This window comes from Acomys minous (genome assembly GCF_964271855.1).
Source record: "Acomys minous genome assembly, chromosome: 11".
NCBI lineage: Eukaryota > Metazoa > Chordata > Mammalia > Rodentia > Muridae > Acomys > Acomys minous.
Window position 1 is genome coordinate 112,467,316 of NC_140492.1, and position 23,246 is coordinate 112,490,561.

At 44.4% G+C, this 23,246-nt stretch overlaps 1 long non-coding RNA gene across 1 annotated transcript; it reads right to left on the reverse strand.

Annotated features, from left to right (window-relative positions):
* Window positions 1–13,073: 13,073 nt before the first annotated feature.
* LOC311609312 lies at window positions 13,074–22,057 on the reverse strand. The gene is made up of 4 exons (XR_014783348.1): window positions 21,717–22,057; window positions 20,394–20,490; window positions 17,892–19,134; window positions 13,074–13,997 (listed from the first exon to the last, which is right to left on the reverse strand). It is a non-coding gene; the product is annotated as an uncharacterized lncRNA (long non-coding RNA).
* Window positions 22,058–23,246: the final 1,189 nt, after the last annotated feature.

The window sequence follows — 23,246 nt, forward strand, 5'->3', positions numbered from 1 at the left end:
GAATTCCTGACCAACCATTGAAAAACACAATATGAAATACTTATTAAACACCTTACTGACACATATTAACACTCTTACTAATATTGATGTTGGCTCTATAAACTCATACCACAAAGAAATAGGACATCTGTGGAACATTTAAGCTCAGTAATTGGGTCACAAAAATACTAAACAGAGACCCAAACTCACTTGGAAATGTTTACTTTTATTTAAAAACAGAATTCTCAAGTGCCTCTCTGCTTTCCGAATTCATTCAGGACAAGAATGAAAATACTAAAACTGTGGCAGAACTTCTAACAGAATGCGGTCCAAAGAGGGGAAAAAAAAAAACCCAAAACACTGAAAACAGCATTCAGATTTCCGGTGATTTCCAAGGACAAAGAAAAGACATTCCTGTCACTGATCTTCATCCCCTGCATCTGCACGAGTACCTGGACATCCATCATTGTTTCTTGTCTTAGCTTTATTGCTGCGAAGAGACACCATGACCATGGCAACCCTTATAAAGAAAAACACTTAACTGGGGCTGGCTCACAGTTCAGAGGTTTAGTCCACTATGGTCATGGGGAGAAGTGTGATGGCAGACATGGTGCTGGGTCTGCTTTCACATCCACAAGCAGCAGGAAGAGACAGTGAGCCACTAGGCCTGTCTTGATAGTCTGAAATCTTGAAGCCCTCCCTCCAGTGACATACTTCCTCTAACAAGGCCACACCTACTCCAACAAGGCCACACCTCCTAAGAGTGCCATTCCTTATGGACCCATGGGGGCCTTTTCATTAGAACCACCACAGTCCTTGTCACCTTCATCTGGTGCCCTCTTGGGACTGATGTCACTCTGCTTCTCACAGCAAGGTGCTGGGACAAATACTTCACTTTTTAATTTTTATTTTAAATCACAGTGGCTCCCAATTATTCCCAAAGGACTAAAGGATTTTTTTCTTCTATACTTTGTTATTAGTTTGTCCTCAGAGCACTTATTATTTGTACTTTGAGTTACTGGCTGGGTTAAAAAAAAATGGAAGTAACATTTAACTACCTTTTCTCCCTAAAGAACGACATTATATTGCTGTTAATATAGTCTTTGTTTTGCTTCTTTTTGTTACATGGCTGTTGTAAGATTTTTAATCAGTTTTTTCCTTTGGTATTAAGTAGTCAACTAAAGGGAGTAAAAACAAACACAAAAAGCGTGACTTAAAAAATAAGAGCTTAGTTGCTTTAGATTTATCTTTCAACTCATTATCTCTTCCATGTCATAGAAAAGATGCCATCAATTTTTTAAATTTTTGACAAAATTCATTAGTGCTTTTATTTGGCACTAACACAATCACCCTTTCTTCTCTTTTACCCTCACCCTATTTTTAATATCAGATGTGGCAAATGGAAGCATTTATTAGCAACCGATATTCTCATATCATCTGACATATCTGATTCCGTTAGATATGACAGATAAGGAGCTTAAAAAGGAAAGATATTATTCAACACAATTAAGGCATTCCACTTTGCTCGGTCTAAATTTGTTTTGAGGCAGAATGAATTAGAGCTATGTTATATTATTTGTGTATTTCCAGATTTGGGGTTGGGTTTTGTTCTGGTACGTCAGCATCTTAATTAGCACACCTGGTGTGCCTTCTGTAGTAACTACTGCTTGCCTTGGGCCGTCTTCTGTCACCTATATTAGTTTAGAACCTACATCCCACCCATTGCCTATGAGGAGGGAAATGTAGCAAAACCGTGGCAGAATCTGGTGACTGTCGATGAGAATGGTTGAAGCCCAGGACAACACAGGCTGAAGGGCTGTGGGCTCAGCAGAGAAGATGCCTTCATGGCCGACTTGCTAACCTGGGACCTTAAATTCTGAGTGGCTGTGCTTGCTCCCTGCAGTGGTGTCATCTGCCAGTTATGCGTCTAAGATGGATGTTCCTGTGTGGTGTGAAGGAAACTAGACTCTCCTTTCATGTTGGAGTATAACCTCTATTCCTGATATTTGCACTGTGTGTATACCGCCATTTTCTCTGGCCTTTCTTCCGATACCTAGCACTTTAGCTTAGGCATTTTGGTTTCTGTGACAATTAGCAGTGAAAATCCTGGAAGAAAATGGCTCACCTTCATAACCGGGTCTCATCCACTCAGGAAATGAGTCTGATTTGCCTTCTGTGCACAGTGTTTGCTCTTGCAGGCACACACTCACCGATTAGACTTTTATATATGCAAACCGTTCCTTCTCTGTCAGAAGGGAAGGAGAAAGGTACCAAAGAATGCCTTTTTATCTCTCTAGTGGTCAGCTGATTTCATCTAGACGGCCTGGAAGGATCTTCTAGGCCATATGCTGTTTGTTAGTGTTCTGCCTTTTTATGTTCTGGTACAATCTGTTTTAAAGATATGAAGTCAGCTTCCAACACCGTCACTGCGTAACCTCACCTTTAAAAAGACACTGCCAAGGTCAGGGTGTTTCTAGCTCTGCCCCCTGTCAGCCTGGCCCCTGCTTCCTAGCCTCTTTGCAGTTCTTGAGGTAAGCCTGCTAAGCTTGCTCTCCCCAGTTCTTGCAGCCCTTAGGGCTTGTACAGCGTGTTCTGGTTCCTCTCAGGCTCTGTCACTGGATACCCTTTTCCTTCTACCCTGTCTCCAGATCCTGAGACTCAAAAGCTTGACAGTTTATTCTCCTGGCTCAGAAATTTTGGTCCTCTAGTAAAGGACTTTTGAAATAGAGTGCTGGTAATTATTCTTTTCCACTGCCCATGGTTGTTGTTGTTGTTGTTGTTGTTGTTGTTTTCTCTCTTCCCAGCTCTGTTTTGTAAGAGCTTGGCCTCTTTATGGACAGTACCACTCCATCTTTCATGTCTCGTGGTCTCTGTTTGGCCTTGGTAATGGCAAAGATTAATAGGCAGGACTAACAGTGTGTTGAAATTCCTTCTTTCTAGTGGGGGTCTAGTCTCTCCTTCTACAGTATGGGATTTGACAGCTCCAACGCAGGTGGTCAGGCTCTGCAGCAAGTGCCTTCACTGGCTTAGCAGCCTCTCAGATCTTAGGTAGATAACTCTTCTCTTAAGGTTCTGGTTTTCATTGGTAACAAGATCAGCTCTTTGTTTGGGTTTTAGAGGTGTCCTCGTTTGCTTTATATCATTGTGATAAAACCCTGACCAAAAGCAACTTGAGGGAGGAGAAAGGTTTACGTGGCTTACATGTCCTGATCACAGTCCATTGTCTGTTGAAGTCAGGACAGGAACTGAAGGCAGGGGCCTGGGGACAGGAACTGAGGCAGACGCTGTGTGTTACAGGGTCACTTGCCACAGCTTGCTATAGTTGGGAAAGCTCCGTTACAGGTAAGCTTGTTTTAGTTGGATAGGGTATTGAGGCTATAACACAACAATCTCTAGCAATGCTGTAATTGAGTCTGTGTGAGTATATGTGAACATGTGCATGAATGTGTGTATGTGTGTGTGTGTGTGTGTGTGTGTGTGTGTGTGCACGCACATGTATGTTGGGAATTAAATATAGTGAGCCTAGGGCTTTGTGCATGTGAAGCAAGAGACCCAATTTTGGACTCTGTGCTTTTTACACTGACCAATAGTGACAAATGACTTGTTTTTCTGCAGTAGCTGCAAAGTCTATAGTAATAACAGAAGTGGACTTTCTTAGTGACAAGGCAGTGATACCAAATTTGAACTTCCACTCAACCTAGTCTGTTGGCCATTGATGCACTTTTTTAACAAATTGAGCTACAACCCACCTTATCTCTGTACCTTTAAATATCTTCAAGATTACAAGAAAACTGGAATACCAATGACTGTAGGCAGACACTGACACATGTTGGACAAGACCACTGAACCACACAGCCAAAATAAAGTAGATACTATAGGAGTTATCTAGCAAATTATTCTGTGCCAAAAGCCTAATGGGATTATTTTGGACCTAAGTTGATTTTTTCCCCTTTTGGCTTATGCAGCAAGTCTGAATTGGCTAAGAAATATGCAAGTTAACAGAAGACTCTGGGCTTTGAGACAATGACTAGCATTAGGAGAATAAAATGGAGCCACATCCATGGAAATAATGAAGTCCCTTGTTTTCATCTGGGCTTTAAAAGGAATGGGAAAGAGTAATATAAATGTAACTTACTTTTGGCACCAAGAGGTTAAAGGGAGAGAAAAGCCCAGCGTTCCAAACTGAAGTTACACAGTCTAACATTTTGGGTTATAGAGAAAAACTAACAGCACATAGTCACCTTCAAGTGATGTCAGTTGAAATGGCTGATAGCATAGAACCAACATCCCAGATTGCTGCTCTGTTTTGGGCAAAGGAAGTTTCAGGCAGAGCCTGAGGCCGATCCGTGCCCTCTATGTTTCTTCAGTTAAGAGCCGCACAACCGACACTCATGGTGAACAGAGCTATTATTTAATGGAATCTTTCCACTGTGAAAAAAGTTATTTTAATTGGCTTAAAATAATACTAAATGCTAAGAGCCAAGTACGTGACCTCTGGCCCCACTGGTGTTTTAGATATCATGGCCTTCATAGTTTCTGGTGAGAGTCTCAGGCCTGCCTCTGAAGAATGTCCAAATGGAAATCAATTCATGGTGTTTAGATCAGAGTTTTGCCAATGTATATTATAGTTCATATAAGCCCTGACTATGTAACTTCCTTCCTTGGGTTTTACAGAGTTCTTGTTTGTTGACGTTCAGGGTGTGTCTAGAAAGTGTATTTTTGATTTATGCTACTCACCTAGGCAGAGTGCCCTAGACATTAGAGGATCTGGTTTATACTTCATGGTTTATTTTTTTGTGGTTGTATGTTTCCTATGTTTTGTTCATATGCCTTAAAACTTCTTAGGAAAAGCTTGACAGCTCATTTTTATAAATCAATAAATAAGTAAGTAATACATCACAGATCAAAGAGCATGGAACAGCACCACAGAGAGAATTATATTGTCCTAGGCACTTACGTACTTATAATAATGATATCCTTGGACTCGAGGCCTAACACATTTTTCACTAGAACTATTAGATTCCATATAAGATCAACAATTACAAACACTCTAGTCGGGATGATTAAAATTTAACAGGCTTCTTTTACAGGCTTCATAGTTTAGTATTCTCATGTCCTCTTCTTTGGCCTGGCTTCTTCCTGTATTTCAGAATTCTCTTGTTTGACTTCCAAAAGCTACTCTGTTAATGCCTCTTAAACCCAGAGGCGGAATTGAAGAAGAATAAAATTTGGAATTCCTGAGTGTTTAATGAGCCTCTGAGGAGCCAGGTCTAGTTTAGGAATTCTACCCAGCAGCAAGCCTGCCTGTGAGTCTACACGTAGCAGGTCAGACTTCAGAACACCGAGGGACCTCTAAGGAACTATAATCCGGGATGTACGCCGTGTACCTGTGCTGCCATCTCTCCTGTCACCCATCACGTTCCTGGCGCAGAGGATTTGGTCACCGTTTGCCAAGTTCAAGATTTGAATGGGTAGTATCTATCTTCCAAAGCAAAAAACAAAAGACGGTTTTATGGATAAAAGAGCAGAACAGCAGAGGAAAGGAGGGGTCGAGATGCAAAGAAGAAAAAGATTATATTCTGACAATGCCTTCTCCTGTTAATACGCTTGACTTTATTTTACATTTCTCTTGCTGTCGTTTTCTTTCTGCTCTACCTTGGAAGCTATGGGCAGAACCAAGGGAAATTATAGTCATTGAGATTTGTTCTAAAATCATCAGCACAGCCTTCCCTTTAATCATTTTATTGCCTAATAATACAATCAGCCGCAGTAAAGTAGCGCCTGTGTTTTGAAGCCTTGCTCTTTGCCAGGTGTGAGCTAAGGCGTAAGGGCACAGATTCCCGTGTTAGCTTTGTAAAGCAGACAGATGCCTTGATCTCCTTCACTCTACAGATGCGATCCCGAGGCTTAGCAAAGGTAAATTATTTTGCTGAGGACCACACAACACTTACGCATCAGATTTGAACTCGCAGTCCTGTCTCACTCCTCCTCTAGGTGGTCTGTTCCTCTGACCATCCTCATTGGTGATGATTCCCCTTTACAACACTGTCCTCAGGCTCTGAAGCCTTAGAAGCTTGGCATCCTAGCTAAATGTGTGCTCTATACCACATAACTGTGTGAGCCTTGGAAACATGCTGGTATCTTATTATCAATATTAATGATATTTGGAGGCGGAGCTTGGGAGGTGATTACGTTATGAGATACAGGCCTCACACGTGGAGTTAGAGAGCTCTTTAACCCTTCTATATGGGGACAGAGAGAAAGACTATGAACAAGAGGCAGGCCCTCATCACACACCGAATGCAATGGCACAGGGATCTCGGCCTTTCCGACCCTCAGAATTGTGAGAAATAAGTTTCTGATGTTTATAAGCCACTCTGTCTGCGCTGTTCAGCTTGGGCAGCCCAAATGGATAAAGTTAATGGACTTTCTAACCTCACACCCTTCAAGACTTGTTTATGTTCTTGAGAGTCTTGCTCTGAAGAGTAAATTCTTGCTATTAGGTTAAGAGCTGATAATGAGTTAAGTTGTGATTCTTCCAGGGATATTTGTTTGTGTATTTAACAGAAGCTCTCTGAAGACTGTGGCTTGCCCAAGGGAGGGATTGCACTATTGAAAAGTTCAAACTATTGGCAGATATTTGAAAAAGGGGGCTCTAATTTGGTCCAGGCTGACTTCTCAGAGCCATTCGGATCCCACTGAAAAAGTCCATGCCTGTTTGGCTCATCATCTGGGAAGATGTGAAAGGGAGAAAGTGCTGCATGTCCTTTCACTATTTATTGGTTGTTCTGGTTGTGCTCACTCCTATGTACATACTCACTGTCCTGTTTGGCTATGAGGGCACCTAGGAAAGCTTTGGCCCATATCCCTTGTGGGGGTTCTTGGGAAACAGGGCAGTGTGTGTGTGTGTGGGGGGGGGAAAGAGGCTGCCTGATTTTTTTTTTTAATTGACATTTGAAAGCAAGCAAGCATGCTTCTTTGTGGATGTGTATGTTCTGAATCAATGCCGGGATTCTTCCTTTGGTGTTAATTGTTTGTTGTTGTGGTGTGTGTGTGTGTATGGAGAAAGAAGACTGTGTGTTGGAGAGGAGAAGGAGTAATGGAAAGTGGAAAGAAAGAGAGATAGATAGAGAGAGAAATTAAAAAGCACTAAATTTATTTAATTGGGAATTGAGCTTTTATATCTGTGCTTTTAAGTGATACATTGAAAATTAAAACAAAATCAATCTTGAAGTAATTGATTTCAACTCTAGCTACATATATAGCCAGATGACCATGATGCAAAGCTCAGAAGGAAGCATTAGCACTGGGAAGCCTAGTGTTGCTGAGCCTGAAGGTCTTGATGTTGCATTCACCCCACCGTGTGGTAGTGGTACGTGGCATGGTAATCCACCTCTGAGGCTATCTTGCATATCCTCAGATATCGTCCTTTTAACTTCAAGGACTCTGCCAACCTTCTTAGGTTGTCTAATTGCTTCTGCCCTAAAAAGACTCCTGAGCAAGTGTTTTTATAAAGGATGCGCCTCGGAGAAGGCACTGAGCAAACAGGAGACGAGACAAAGGATTGGAAGCCAAGCAAACTGTGTTTCAGGAAAGTCCTGGCGAACGTAGCTTCAGACTTACTCACACAGCAGTCTGGAGCAGACTTCTCATGCCTTAGGGCAAGGGAGGTTCAATTCCAATATCTACTCTTGCTAAAGACGACTTTGTCTTTTGCCTCATGTCCCCTAATGTTGGCTTTCTCAGGGGAGTGTACCAGGGGGCTCTAGTAGCCCGAGGGCGCTTCTGAGAAGCCCAGCTGCCGGCTACTGGAAGCACAAGTGTATGCCAAGGAGAACGACTTCCAAGACTGGTAAGGAGATATCTGAGGAGGTCCAGGTGGGGCACCAGCCTGTTCCATCCCACCACACACTGTGGGAAGACTCTCCTGCGATGCTAAGCTGCCAAGCCACTAGCAACATGGAGCATACGCAGACAGGCAGATGGTGAAACATCCCCTTGAGGATAAATATCATTGTCAGGTGAAACCAATTCTTACCCCCTGGTCTGGCTGCTTCCACACTTCCAGGACACACGTGGACAGTATCTGTTCTGATTTTTCTTGACGAACCACAGTGTAACATTTTTTTTCTCTCTCACATCATTTGAAGGCAGAGAGAGTATTAGGGTGACAGTGGTCTTCTCTTTTGGGTAGTGTTCGGAGTCATATAAAAAACCTCATCTACAAGGCAATTTTATGAATGATAAAACAAACGAAAGGGTAGTGGGGGAGAGGGAACCTTGTATACCCAAATATTCTGAGCAGCGAATGTATTTATGCTCAGTTTCTCGGCAACCACTATATTCCCCCCTCGGACACATTATTATTATTATTTTTAATGAGACACTTTATTTTCTTTGAAAACACCTACATACTTAAATGTTTTCCTTATGAATCAATTTTTTTTTAATTTGACAGAAGTTAAGATAGTTGGTGCCCATAAAAAATGCCATGTGTTTTTCAAGTGTTAGAAAAAACAGGTCTCTGGCACTAAACAAAGCTGAGGCAGGAACACAGGGAGCAGCTGCGCAGTGACAGAAAAAAAATGTAAGATAATGAGGCATGTGAGAGAATGTATAATTTAATGTGGGGCCTCAAAGCAAGTGGGAGGAAGAGGGCCAGAAACGAGAAAACAGTTAAAAATAGCGACCAAATTGACTTTAAATCCAATAACTCGGGAAAATGAATCAATTAGTGCCTCAGTGTTGCAGGAGGCATGATGCTGTGAAAGAATCTGGAAAAAGGCGGACAGATTTCTAGTCTATGAATTTAAATTCATAGGACCAACAATTTCCCTGCCTCGAGAAATTTATATGCTGGTGTTCTTCCTCACGCGAGCTGACAAAATGACTTCCTCTCTTTTCCACTCTCTGAGACGTGGCCCAATCTGCTAGAGAAGCCTCGGTTTGCAGTTTTCTGAAAACATTGCCCAAGATGTATGGCAAAAATGTGTTCACGTTTTAGGGAATTCTCGTAATTCTGCTAAACTGTGGCTTTCTATGCATATGGATACTAGAGGGGCTTCTCAAGTGGTGACCCCAGTTGGCTGCTTGGAAGGGGCTGACTGGAGCCTGGGGCACGAGGGCAGGCAGCAAGTGGCCCTCCCCGATGCTGCCTTCTCCTTCTTCTTCTTCTTCTTCTTCTTCTTCTTCTTCTTCTTCTTCTTCTTCTTCTTCTTCTTCTTCTTCTTCTTCTTCAAGTGTCTTTTTGGCTTTTAAATGTATTGCCCCTGTTTCTGGGTATTAGACTCTGTAACAATAACGCTGGGTGCTTTCCAGGCAAGCGCTTACTCTGTGAGAAGTTACGGAAAACCTTTAAGAGCCCGAAAGCATTTGAAGAGCAGCTTGGCTAGCGATCTGCCTGCAGTGGCTTACCTGCGGCTTGGCTAGCGATCTGCCTGCAGTGGCTTACCTGCGGCTTGGCTAGCGATCTGCCTGCAGTGGCTTACCTGCGGCTTGGCTAGCGATCTGCCTGCAGTGGCTTACCTGCAGCTTGGCTAGCGATCTGCCTGCAGTGGCTTACCTGCAGCTTGCCTCTGTGGAAGTAGAAGTCTCCTGCATTGCTAAGCTGCCAAGCCACTATCAACATGGAGCACGTTAGTGACCTTCACATTTGTAGGAAAATACAGATGCCCTCTCAACTCGGGATAGAGCTATGTCTCAGTAAGCTGAAACTTCCCCGAGTCAAACTACACTGAGTCCAATAGCCAACCATACATTCTGGTTCAGCTCACGGTAGTGAGCTGGTGGTGAGCTGGCCATTCTCTGACTGGGAGCTGCTGCCCACTGCTCTACCTCAGCACTGCTGGCCAGTAGCAGAGCCACGCGTCGCCGGCTCAAAAAAAAAAAAAAGTCAAAATTCAGAGTTTCTGCTATGTTTTTCCCCCACATGCATATGCATATAAAGTATATATGCACATGTGTATGCATGTTGAGTGTGTGTGGGAACATGTTGTGTGTATGAGGGCATGTGTGCAAGTAGAAGCCGGAGGTTGAACTCCAGTACCCTCTTTGACTGCTCTCTACCTTTTATTTTGAGGCAGGGTCTCTTACTGAACAGGAAGCCCAGCGGGTCAGCCAGCTAGTCACCTTGTTCCCAGAGTTCTCTGTCTCAGCCTGCAGCCCTGGCAATGTAGGCAGCTGGCCTTTCTGTGTTAACAGTGCTTTATCAGAGGCCTCCAGCCCGCTGCATTGTATTTTCTGCTGAACGCATACCACTTTCACACTGGAAAACCGCAAGTCCCACCACTCTAAATGGGAGATGTCTCTGTGCACTCTGCAGTAAGTACCTGCTCATTACTGGTTGAGCACATGAAAGGATTAAACTAAAATACTATGAAAATGAGGTTTGTGGAGTCTGTCTCCAAAAGAACACTTCCCTCCCCTCACCAAAAAAAAAAAAAAAAAAAAAAAAAAAAAGACATTTCCATTTAGAATTTTGGAACAATAAGACATCTTTTATTTTTAACTAAACGTCCAGCCTCACCAACATCTTTCGTACATGTTCCAAGTTCACATCATCAAACTGCCTTAAAATAACCGTGTCCTTCAACTGGTTTCAACATTGCAGTTTTTCTCCAATTTTCCCTCCAAACCAATGATATAAAAGTACTAAAGAAACATGCTGGGTGTTATTTTTTTTAAAAGAGCTTAGAAACAATATCTATGACATTCATTGCGAGAATATATTTGTGAGGGAGTATGTTATCAGAATGTTATGACCCCCTGTGATCCTTCACCCAACTCTTTTATTTAGATAGGAACCCACCATCTCAGAATCATCTCACATGTCTATTAAAATTCAGACCCCCCCCCCCCGCCCTGCTCCCAAAAATAAAAACCAAAATGAAAGAGCTTAGGCACTGAAATCAAACCCACCCTTGCAAGGTCATTCTTGTGAGCATGAAGAGTTGAAAACTGCAACCCCAGGGGCAGAGGGGACCACTGGCAAAGCCTGGCAGTAGGCTTCCTCTGCTGTGATTTGGCTACTATTCCACATGTGAGGGCCCCCCCTTTTTTTCATCTTTGTTTTTCTTCATCCCTTTATATGTACTTTTGTAATGAATTCACTCTGATGTACCAAGGACTTTGTCACCTTTCCTAGCCTGTACACCCAATAGCCGAGGACAGAAAACCTAAATGATTAGCCTTTTGGTTGACTTGTGGCCACTGTTACTTGGGACAGAGGAAGCTCCTCAGCTACTGTCACAAGGCCAACGGAACGCAACACCCACATTTACCTCCTCACCAGTTGGCTCTTCTGAAGCACTAAGTGTTAAGTCCCTGGAAACCAGAGTCTGGCTAGGGGTCGGGGCAAAACCAGCATAAATCTTCTGTCTCTTGTGGTTTCTTTTAAAGTTTTTAATTAGGGAAAATTCTTCCCTTGCCCCAGATGAAACCTTGCATAGTTCTATGACCTTTTCGGTCTTTTTTTTTTTTTTTTTTTTTTTTTTTTTTTTTTTAAAGCAATCTCCCTGGAATCATTTACGGAGTCTGATTTCATGTCACAATCAAAACTTAGAACTTGAATTAAAATAGAACCACCCCACCCAATAGAGAAGAGTAAAATACAATCTCAATTTCCCCGAGCGAGGCCTTGCTTCCGGGCTGTCTACTTGCTCTGGGATGGCTTCCCTTTCCCATTCTTTTTCCTTTAGCCTCGGTTATTTATTATCCCTTATCCCACAAGGAGGAAGCTAAGGGGATGCTCGGAGACCTGAGGATTAGCAGGTGTCCCCCCCCCCCCATTTGTTCATGTGGTCTTTGGTTGGTCAGACACTATCAAACCTGGAAGTTCCGGTCTGTGCTTCAAATATGCGTCTTGTGACACAAGTGATGCCCATCTCCTCAGCTCATGGTTTTCTCCTAGCCTTCCCACCGCCCCTAGCCTTCCCTCCCTTTCCTCTTCTCTTTGTTTCCTTTTCCAATCTCTTTCGTTGTTGGAGCACACTTGCTCACCACAAGATAACCCTCTATGTCAGTCAGGGTCCCTAGAGGACCATAGCAGAATTCTGTATCATGTGCGTGGTGGTTACTATGTGTGCACGTGTTAATAAAAATGGTTTACTGGGTTGTCTTACATGATCTGGGCTAGGTAAAAGGAGCCTGAGAGCCAGGTAGATGCTCCAGCTCCGTGAAGCTGGATGCTAGTTACAACCTGGTGCTGAGGGTCTGGAACGTTTCCCCGGGGGAGCTGCTGGTCCCCGGCCCACACTGGAAGGCTGGAGTCTGAGGGTAGTGAGGGATGTTGATGGCCAGGGCCAGCTGCAGCAGCAGCGGGGACACACACACTCCCCAGCAAGAAGGCAAGCCTGGCAGGCAAGCAATACTCCTTTTTCCTTGGGCATCTTTCTATCTGGGCTACCCAGTGGAAGGTGCCCCCCCCCCCCAGTGTGGGGGAGGTTCTCCCCCCTCACTTCACTCTTTCAGGAAATGTCCTCAGAGACCCACAGAGAGCAGTACGTTGTAGTTTGTTCTGGATCCCATGAAGATGAGAGATCAGATCAACTGTCAAGTCATGTGTGGGAACACTTGTGCCTTTCCACAGAGACAGGCATCAGGCGCAGTCCAGCATCCCTATAGCCCCTCCCCCAACCTCCATTTAGACTAGTCGCTGGACATTTCCATCGCTGTGCCCCAAATGACCCAGTGGCTTAAAGTAAAAGTGGTTTCTTATGCCCTGTGGCTCTCTAGGTTTGCTGAGTGCCTCAACGCCACATTCGTCTGACTCTATTTATATATTGCTTCCAGCTGCAGGCTTGGATGGCTGGAGGATCCAAGACAGCCTAGTTCATACATGTAATAGTAGCGCTGGCTTTGGCTGGGGACACCCTTCTCCTCCTCAAAGGTGACAATGACCTCGTATGTGGCACAGTGTCCCAAGTGACAACAGTGAGGGAAGCAAGACACCGCGACAAGTGATCGATGGGACTTGTAGTCAGTTTTATTTTTCTCCACATCCTAATATGTGCATGTGCAGGTCAGAGAACGGCACTGGGTTTGGTTCTCCTCTTCCGCCTTGCTTGAGGCAGAGCCTCCTGTCTGATTTTCTGCGTTGTGCTGCAGGCTGGTTACCACAAGAACTCCCACAGACTCTGTCTCCTTTTTCCGTCTCCACCTAGGAGCTCCGGGGTTACAGAGCTTGCATATTTTCGCACGTAGTCGAGGATTCGAACCCAGGTCTCCATGATCATGTGGCAAGCACTTATTTACTGAGTCATCTCCACAGATATGTGGCCAGAGATTTTTTTTAAATCAGATTTATGCCAAACACCAGTTTACCATGCTCTTGTAACAGCTGAAGAGGCCCACCGAGCTTTTCTCAGTGGTTCCACGAAAGAAATTCCCTCATGTTGGATTTGAAATCAAGCAAAACGAAGACTAGATGGACACATAAAACTGTTTATTCTAGACAAACCCTCTTTATAAACATTCTGAGGTCCTGCATGCTGACAGCGTGAGTTGGCTATTTAAAGTCAGGTAACCCATGTGTGTATTATTCCATTGTAAATTTTTTTCCTGTGTGGCTTCATTTCTCCTTTAAAATGCAGTGTTTATTGTATTGGGTGACTTAGCCAAAATCCTACTTTAATATTTTCCTATATTTATTCAAAAGAGATGTCCAAAGGGAGCCTGACTTCTGAGCAAATAGTAGCTCTGGTTGCAGCTGCGGAGTCCTGTGGGCCAGGGTTCTCAGACTTGCCGTGTGCTTTTGTCAAAGCCTTACAAGGTAATTTCGGCAGTCGGCCAAAGCCCACCCCTGAGTGGCTAAAGCCCATCCCACGTTGCCAGCGATGTGTCTGTAGTTGCTAACTTCATGTAAGGCAGGCAGGGCCCGTGTGGGGGTCTCCAAATGAGCATTAGAGAAAGAAACCTCTTTCTTTTTGTCTTTCTTCTTTGTCCCATTTTAGTGGCTACTGAGGAAGGGTACGGATATCCACAGCACCGGCAGCTGCTTCAAGACCAAGAAGCAACAAGACCTTTGAACCAAAAACAGTTAAAAAGAAAAAAAAGGTTAGGTGGATAACAGGGCTGGAAGACCATCCTGGCTGAGCCACTGGACTGAATTGGAAATGCCACTTTCAAGGCTCTTATAAAAATGCGGGGGTGAAACGTTATTAGCTTTTTGTTATCGGCTGCCGAATGTTCTAACTGTAGCCTACAACATCCTACCTAAATTAATATAGAGGCTATTGCTGGAGACAGGGGAAGAGTTAGTGTTTGAGCTTGTCATGTAAATTTAAATAAGTACATAAAATAGCTGAGAGAATTAGTACATCAGTGAAGACATGTTGATAGCCAGTAGCAGACGGGAGCCCAGAGACCCGTGCATTGAACTTCCAGCTATCAAACATTGGCCACACACCTGCTAAGCGCAAGCCCGTATAGAAAGCGCCACTGGCTACTATCTGTGTACGCTTGAGGCCCGGCCTCTCCTGTTTGTCCTTTTCCTAGAAAGTTGCTTGTTTAAGGTTTTAAAATTCTGCATCTCGATCTCAGCAAGGCATGAGTGCTTTGTATCCCATCTGTAAAGAGAAAGCTGGGATATACGCTTTTGGCAGGATGTGGCAAACATTTCTTGTCTTGCTATGGAAAAAAAAAAATACCAGAGAGGAGAAGCGGAGGGAGAACTGGGAAGAGTGGAGGGAGGGGACGCTGCAGATGGGATGTGTTGCATGAGGAAACAATAAATCTCAGACAAATCAACTTAAGGAAAGAAGGGCTCATTTTGGGTCACAGTTTGCGGGTGCAGATGGTCATGGCTAGGAAGGTACGTCGGCCCGAGCTTGAGCGGCAGGTCACGTTGCAAGCACAGCCGGGAGGCGGACAAAGAATGCTGACTCAGCTCCCTTTCTCCTTTATATTCAGCCAGGGACCCCACCCCAGTTAAACCTGTCTGGGAAACCCATGAGACATGCTAAGATGCTTGTCTGAGAAGATGCCAAACAACACTGACCATTACAGTGATCGTGCGGGAATTTGTTGAATTTTATGTACCTTAGATCCTTCAGATTATCAAATAATAAGATCTGCTTTTAGTTCTCATTAAAGTTGTGATGGTCAGAAACCATTGGGGGGACGGCCCTGTGCACTGGGTATGCAGATGCTGAGTTCTGCGCCCCGGGATCAGGCTACCGTCCAGACAAGAGCATTGCCATTTCTATGAAGAATCTCCTGTCTCAATGTTGTGTAAACACTGTTCTCTGTCATCTCTGATTGGTTCACAAAGAAGCGGATCAGCCTATTGCTGGGCAACGGAGAACAGGAGTGTGACGTCCATTCCCAGTCAAGGTAGGGACCAGAAGTAGAGGAAGAAGAAGAAAGGAGAGAGAGGAAAAGGTTGCCATGAGGAGGAGCCGTGATGGAGAGATACAGTGGGAGGCCAAGGCGAGACTAGACGGAAGGCAGAAGGGCACATGGCTGGGAAGTAGCCAGAGTAGCATAATTGGGTTAGAATAGATGAGTATCTGCCCCATTATAGTGCTTAAGCTTGTTAATAAACCTAACAGGTCTCTGTGCCAATTGTTTGGAAGACAGGACAGGTATTAGAAAAAGCCCCTACCAACACCATATTTCAGTGAGAAACAATATAGGCATACAGATCAATGGCTGACATGTGGGAAGTTCTCAGTGGGCATTATCAAGGTTTATGAGAGAAATGAAACCCAATATTTGGGGACAGTTCAAACAAGGATGATTAGTTCTAACCTCAAGGTTGTGTTTTCCAGCTACTGTTTTTGTGTTAGAATCACTCTCAAAAAGGCAATACTATTTTCTCCTTATTTTAGAAGAACCTTACAAGGTTTTCTTTTTTATCATCTATGCTGGGAAGAGATGCTTATGCAGCTGGACAGAAAATGATTGGTTGGAAGACTAAACTTAGCGCAGATGTCTTGAGGAGAGTAAGTAGAGGATGGGATCGCTCAAAAATGAAGCTTGCCCCGTTTATTGAGGGAGTTGGGTGGAAAAGCCAAATTTCAGCCAGATTACTTACAGTTGGTGGAAATTCCAAGAGTCTCCAGTTAATTAGGGAGGCTATATCCCAAGGAGTAGAGGTGACTTCTACTTAGTTATTCATAGTGGAAGGCTGAGTGCCATCCTTGCTGTGACTGGGAGCTATGACCTTGTGCCATCAAGCGAGAGCCATAGACCTAGAACCGCACACGTGAGGAACAATTTCTGCTTTCAATTATGGGTGAGGTCTGCCTGGAAGGTAACAGGGTACCTCAGGATGAAGGCTGGGACAGCAAGGAACACTAAAAGGGACAAGCTACCCAAGAAGTCACCTTCAAGAAAGGCCAGTGGCCAAACACGAGTGAGAAAGTGATAATTCATTACTCCACTGTGGAAGGCCTAGGCTAAGAGAGTTGGGAGGACAAGTTCATGGTGTCACTTTGCAGTAATTCCTACTGTTTGTTCTGAAACTGGTGCATCTGGAAATTCAATTGGCACACCACACCACGGTTACCTAAGAGAAACTCAGTAATATGTTGACTGGGGTCTGGTCTAGTTGAAAGTAATTGCAAGGTATTCAAGACAGGACCATCTGCTAAGACAGACAGTGGAAGGATGCAGGGAGTCCCAGTCAGATTGCCATAGGAAGATGAGTCTCAGGACAGATCCTAAGGGTCAGGTGGAACATTGCAGCACAGTTGCAGCGACTTTCAGGTAGGAGGAGGAGGAAGGAGGGAATTTTTGAAAATCTTAAGGAACAATGAGGGAAGTTCTGGAGGCAATGGTGATGAAGGATTTTTGTCTTTTTTCTTGACTGATTCATTTTATTTATTCCACCCCCTTCCTTGAATTGTTTACATTAGTCCTTTGAGAATCTCATAGACTATATATGAATCATATTTACCCTCAATTCCTCTCCTTAACTCCTTTCAGGTCCACTGCTACTTCCCTGCCTATGCCTTCTTAACTTTGTGTTCTCCTTTTAAAAAAATGTAATAGCCCATGGACTCCAATTTGTGCTATCCATGTACTTTTGGGAGTGGGGTCACCCATGGGAGTGTAGTCTGCTTACTGGGAGCCACATCTTTAAGGAAAATTGGCTCTCCCTCCCCCAGAATCCATCAACTGTCCATAGCATCTCAGTTAGGGTAGAGGCTCATGTCCCCCTTACCACTCCACACTGGAGTGCTGACTGGCTTGATCCTGCACAGGTAACCAAAGGCACTGTGAATTCATGAGTCCAGCAGTTCTGCCATAGCCAGAAGACACTGTTCTGCCCACTGGTCCTCCATGGCTTACAGGTCTTATACGCTTTCCACTCCCTTCTTCTTTGATGGTCCCTGAGCCTTGGGATGACGTGTTTTATAGATGTCACATTTGTGAACGGGCACACTCTACAGACACTTGCTTGGTGGGGGACTTTTCTGCGGTCAAAGAAATAGGCTCTAAGTGAAAATATTAAAATCAGAACCCAGTGTTTGTTGGAGGTGGCCAAACCATAAAGCAGAAACCGGGAAGGCCTCCTGTTTTGTTTCATGACTTTATTTCACTTCAGACTTTCCACCCAGTCTGGCACTATGTTAGAATCTGCATGGGAGGTGGTCCTGCCAGGCTAATATGTTTAAACTTTTGATCTTCAGCTGCTGCTGCTGTCTTGGGAGGTCGTGGAACCCCTTGAACACAGGGCTTCCCTGTCAGAGTTATGGTTAAAAGAATGAAATTTGGGGTTTATAGCCCAACCCTGTTTTTTTTTTTTTTTTTTTTTTTTTTGGTCTAGGTCTTTAATTTCCAGATGCAGGCACCTCCTGTTTATGCTGCTACAGTTGTGAGCTGCTCTGGCCACTCTACGTTCCTTGCCAGGATAACTGCCCTTTCCAACTATGAGCCAACATATAAACCCTTCTTTCCTTAAAACTTACCTTTCAGATATTGCAGTTAATCCTATTAGCTGGCCTCTGGCTTTGTCTTCACTCTCTTGGCATGGTTCTCACTTGGCCTGCAGATCTTACGTTCTATCTTCGGCTCTGCGGGAAGCCTCTTTGGTGAGCTACCCCTTCAGGCTGTTCTGCTGGCTAATGATCGCAAAGTCTACGCTTTCGTACCTTCCTCTCCTCTGTCCAGAAGTCAGTAGCCCCTTTTGCCCTGCCTGCTGTAGGGGCTCAACAAGGTAATCAGGCGCAAAGGATGCAGGCATTAGATGCACAGGCAGACACTTCATGTCATTTTAGTAACAGGTGTTCTGGGGGGCACATCTCCTTGTTCTTCTGAATCATGTTCTGCTACTGTCAACTCAAGTCATGTGGGTGAAGCAAAGCTGGGAACGGCTATAGATGTCGTTCTTTGTCTTTTTTCTTGACTGGTCCATTTTATTTATTCCACCCCCTTCCTTGAATTGTTTGCATTAGTCCTTTGAGAATCTCATAGACTATATATGAGTCATATTTACCCTCAATTCTTCTCCTTAACTCCTTTCAGGTCCACCGCTACCTCCCTGCCCATGCCTTCTTAACTTTGTGTCCTCCTTTTAAAAAATGTAATAGCCCATGGACTCCAATTTGTGCCATCCATGTTCTTTTGGGAGTGGGGTCCATGTAGGCACAGAATGAGAAGATAACGTCTACCATCTTGCTTTAAGCTCCTGTCCAAGCTAGCTTGCTTAAGACACCAGCTAAGCCGCTCAGTGTGGGATCAGTGTCCTAAAGGTGGGAGAAGAAGGACTGGATTTCACTGAAAGTCAGTGTGGAGGCTTTGGAGCAAGAAGCAAGCCAAACCCAGCTTGTCTGGGAAAGTCTTTATCCTGTGGTAACTCATGGCCAGAGGCTGGATTCTACTGGCAGTAAGAGCAGTAGGTGGGGTTAGGGCCAGAGAGAGGTGATGAGGAATTAATATGGAGAAGGTTCCAGAAGGGTGGCAGCAAACAAGCCTGGGGCACCCACATCCTGGCTCTATCTGCACTGGGTCCCTGGATGTGTGGGTGTGTCTGCCTGCTGTGGAAGGCCAGAGGCAAGGCAGACGTAGACTTCGCCAAGTGAACACAGGGTGCTTCTAACAGAGGCACTCAACAAGCCTTTTTTTTTTTTTTTGAGTTGATCCAAATGTCAAGAAGAAAAAAAAAATATTTTCACTCCTCTCCATTTTGTGGTGGGGAAGAAGCTACACCTCCTGTGGGAAGAAACGGCCACAAGTTAGAAGTGTGTTCTTGCAGTGAAGGGGGCTGAATGAGGCGCCACGTTCACGTAGACCACAGTCATCCCGTGACGAGGGGTGAAGTGTCTCCATGTTAAACGTGACCCAGAGGCTTTGAGTCAGAACTTAGATGGCAAAGGTGAACATAAATCAGTGTAAGGCTGGGTTCCTTGAGAACGGATTCCGAGAAAGACATGTCTTCAGGAACGCTGTCAAGAAGCACAGGAAGCTGAGTCGGGAAGATAGAGAGATAAGTGGCAGTGGGGAGCGGGGGGTGGGGGACACCAAAGGCTCCAGCTAATCTGGCCAGAGCTTGGCCATGGGAAGAGTGGGAAAAGGGGACCCTAATTTCAGCAGACATATGATGCATGAAGGTGATTCTCACAGAGAAGCACAGTTCTGAGCCAGGGACAAAATCATGGCTGATATGTCCTACAGCTAAAAGTGAAAAGAGCAAGCTGACCTGCATGGCTCATTGTAGCATCCATTGTTAACCCCCTGTAGTCAGAGTGGCTCAGGACAAGGGCTCATAGCACTTAGCATCGACCATCTTAAGCTATGCAAATGGTGTAGCTGTTGCTTTACAACGTTGGTGACACTTCTGTGCGTCACGTTCCTGAGACCGTGATCCGTCTGTCAGCAACGGGTGTCTTCTAGTTTAGAATGAGATCCTGCTCAAACCATGGCACTCAAATCACCTCTCTGTTCCTAGCAAGTCTCCAACCAGAGGGAAAAGCAGGAATCCCTCAGTGGTACTAGTACTACAGCAAGCCCTGTACCTCTCATCCACAGATGGCCACAGATGTCAGTCACGTAGGCAGGAGACACCCAACATGCCTCACCTATAACTAGGGGTCATCACTGCCCTTGGAAGGCTCCCACTCCCTATGAAAGTAAATGCCTTCAGATGCTCCCAACGTCTCAGTCCCAAAGTTTCCCTTGTCCCTAACTGTCTTGGCAGCAATCAATAAATGAAGCATGCAGCACAGTTGGTCTAACAAGGTGTTAAGAGTAATTGTGTTTTAAGATCCACCCCCCCAAAGCATTATGTGAATGGTGGATGGGGACCATATTAATTGTTTCTAGCTCTATCACTTGGGCACAGTGACACCCTGATTTAACACACAATGACTCTGGAGGTAGATATAGGATGTTCTGCTTGAGCGCATGCAGCTGGGATGTGGCTGAGCTGTGGTCCAAATGCTGGTGGTTGATTTCGAAGCTTGGGAACTTACCGTAGGCATCTTTGCTTCTTCCGTGGTGCCCGTCCTCGCCGGCAATATGCTAAAAAGCCATGAGGTAAAGCCTCTGAGATTCAGAAAGTAGAATGTTCTTAAATTTAAAGAAATAAAAAGTAATGAAATAAACATTTTTCAATAAAGCATATAGAATTAGTCTTTAAAGCCCCTTTAAACCCCATCTGCCTTTCATTTCAAGCCTGGTTTGATATCAGGGGTGACTCTCAGTGCAGACCCTCCATGTGCGGGGGCTAGGAGTCCCTACCCATAAGAACCTTTAAGCAGAGAAGTTAAAATGTTCCCAACACTCCCCAAGCCAGCTCAACGCTATCATGTTAGAAAGAGATCACATTGCAGCAGCTGCTTATGTGGATTACCGAGTCTAGCCATTCTGCTAAGGCTTTCAAAAACCCGTCTGAGTCGTGGAAAGGAAAAAAGAAAACAAGCCTTGGAAATATCAAGTTGGTGCTTGTTGATAGAGCTGTGATTTCCCATTTGTTGCTCCAAAGGACTCAGGTGGATCTGAAGCAACGTCAAGATGTTTTGCCGCATACTCCAGGCGGTGGAAGGGTTGTTCCATGCTGTCTCCAGAACCAGAGCCTCTCTCTCTCCTTTCTTTCTTTCTTTCTTTCTTTCTTTCTTTCTTTCTTTCTTCCTTCCTTCCTTCCTTCCTTCCTTCCTTCCTTCTTTCCTTCCATCCCTCCCTCTCCCCTTCCCCCCTCTTTTTTATCTTTAAAAAAAATCTTGGAAAGTTTTACATCTAATCCAAACCACATTAGGAATCTCAGTCCCTTTCTGTAGCCATTCTACATAACTTCTTCAACTTTAATACTCTATGTGTGTGTGTGTGTGTGTGTGTGTGTGTGTATGTGTGTATGTGTGTGTGTGTGTGTGTGTGCGTGTGTGTGTGCGTGCGTGCCAGAGAGAGAGAAAATTTAATGCACTTTCTAGAACACTGATTATATTTTTAGTCTTCAAAATGTTACCACTGAATCTAGTTTTATCCAGTGTTGGGGAAGGAGCCTAGGCCTTCAAGTACCCTACAAGAGCACCACATGCCCAGCCCCTCCACAGTGATAAGTGTGCCATTGGCTTCTTCCCTTTTCTCATTTTGGGCTTATCGTTGGGATTAATAGTAGTAAGGAAAACAAATGAAGCCAGATCCTACTAGGCTGTTTATTTGTACAGATCGTGTGAAAGATCTGTCCCTGATGTCATGAATGCCTTTTCAACAGACTCATCTAGATTCAGAGACGGGGACGATGCCATTTTCAGGTTGGAGGGACTGTCAGAGAGAAAGAGTAACACTTGTTAACTTACGAGTTACCCATGAAGTTCTCCTCAGCCCAAAGCAGGAGGTTGCGTCTCTCCTCCTGTTGCTCGTACCGTCATGGCTCCCGGCTTCTGCTGTCAACTGTTTTCTCATCCTGCAGTCCCAGGCCTCCTCGTGCATGGAGAGAAGTGGCCCGGGAGTCCACACAGCTGATGCCACCGTAAGGAAGGCCAATACATTCACGCTGTTGTTCCTGGTAGGCAAACAAACTAGAAGGGATTCCGGCAGCAGATTTCCTTGGTTTATAGTTTGCATAGTCTACCGGCCAAGGCTTTGCCTTGCTCTGTGTAACCTACACCTGGACTTCCGTGGGTAAACAAAGGGGGTGGGGGGGTGCTTCCAGCTTTGCGTGGAACTCAGAGAAAGAATCTAATGTCACTTTTCGAGAATGTCCCCGGAGATCCAGAGTCCTCCTCTTCTCTTGGTCTGCCATATTAATACATGGTGTTTGTTCTTATTGTTCTCTTCTTAAGCTCCATATTAGGGATCAAATCCAGACTCAGGGCAAGGACAAAAAAGGGAAAAACATTTTAAACATATTTTCCCTTAATTAAACATTAGTATTAAAAATATCCTTTACAGAATCCCTCTTCATAGAGTTGCTTCTGTATTTCATTGGCAAAAACTCTTCTACTCACTTTGGGGCAAGTGAGTTTGGGGAAACGTTTTAAAAATCTACCTTGAATTTATTTATTTTTTTATTGGTAAGGGAAAATTAAAAGAAAATTATTGGATGGGAAGCCAAATTTAGAAAGATGGTTAATGCCAGTGGCCTAGAAGGAACATACCCTTTATTTCTTCTTTTATAATTAATGTTTTAAATATTTATTTAACTAAATTAATTAATTTATATTTTGGTTATTTGAGACAGGGGTTCTCTGTGGAGCCTTGGCTGTCCTGGACTCACTTTGTAGGCCAGGCTAGCCTCGAACTGATTTCAAGTATCTATTTATTTTAAGTGTACTATTGTTTTGCCTACATATATGTATGTGCACTACAGAGGATGTCCTGTGTCTGTGGAGGTCAGGAGGGAGCACCAGAACTTCTGGAGCTGCTTTCTCACACCCCCCATGGCAGAGTTTAGCAGTTGTGATCGTTGTCTCCCTGAGCCACAGAATGCTAGCTGGCCTTTCATGAGGTGAGTAGTCTAAGCTCTGGTGCAGGGAAATCTGGGATTCCAAGATTTTTTTCCCTAAATAACTTCCATTTTGAGAGTTCTGTTCTCTCTAACTCAGAAGCTTAGCCTTAGCCAGGCATACCTCTGAGGCCAAGGATTCAGCTACGTGTAGAACTGTGCTGTGGGTTCAGTAGGCCCAGGTCTGGTCCTCAGCCTTTTTCTGCCCTTTGCCTGAAGTGAGATGAGAATTTTTTTTTTCACTCAAAGAAAGAATCAGCAGGCTACCAAGATGAGACTTGATAGCCTATGACCATATAGTGGGGGAGGAGGAGGTTCCCCTCGGTCATAGACCTAGGGGAGGAGAATAGGGCGAAAGCAGGAGGGAGGGAGGAACAGGAGG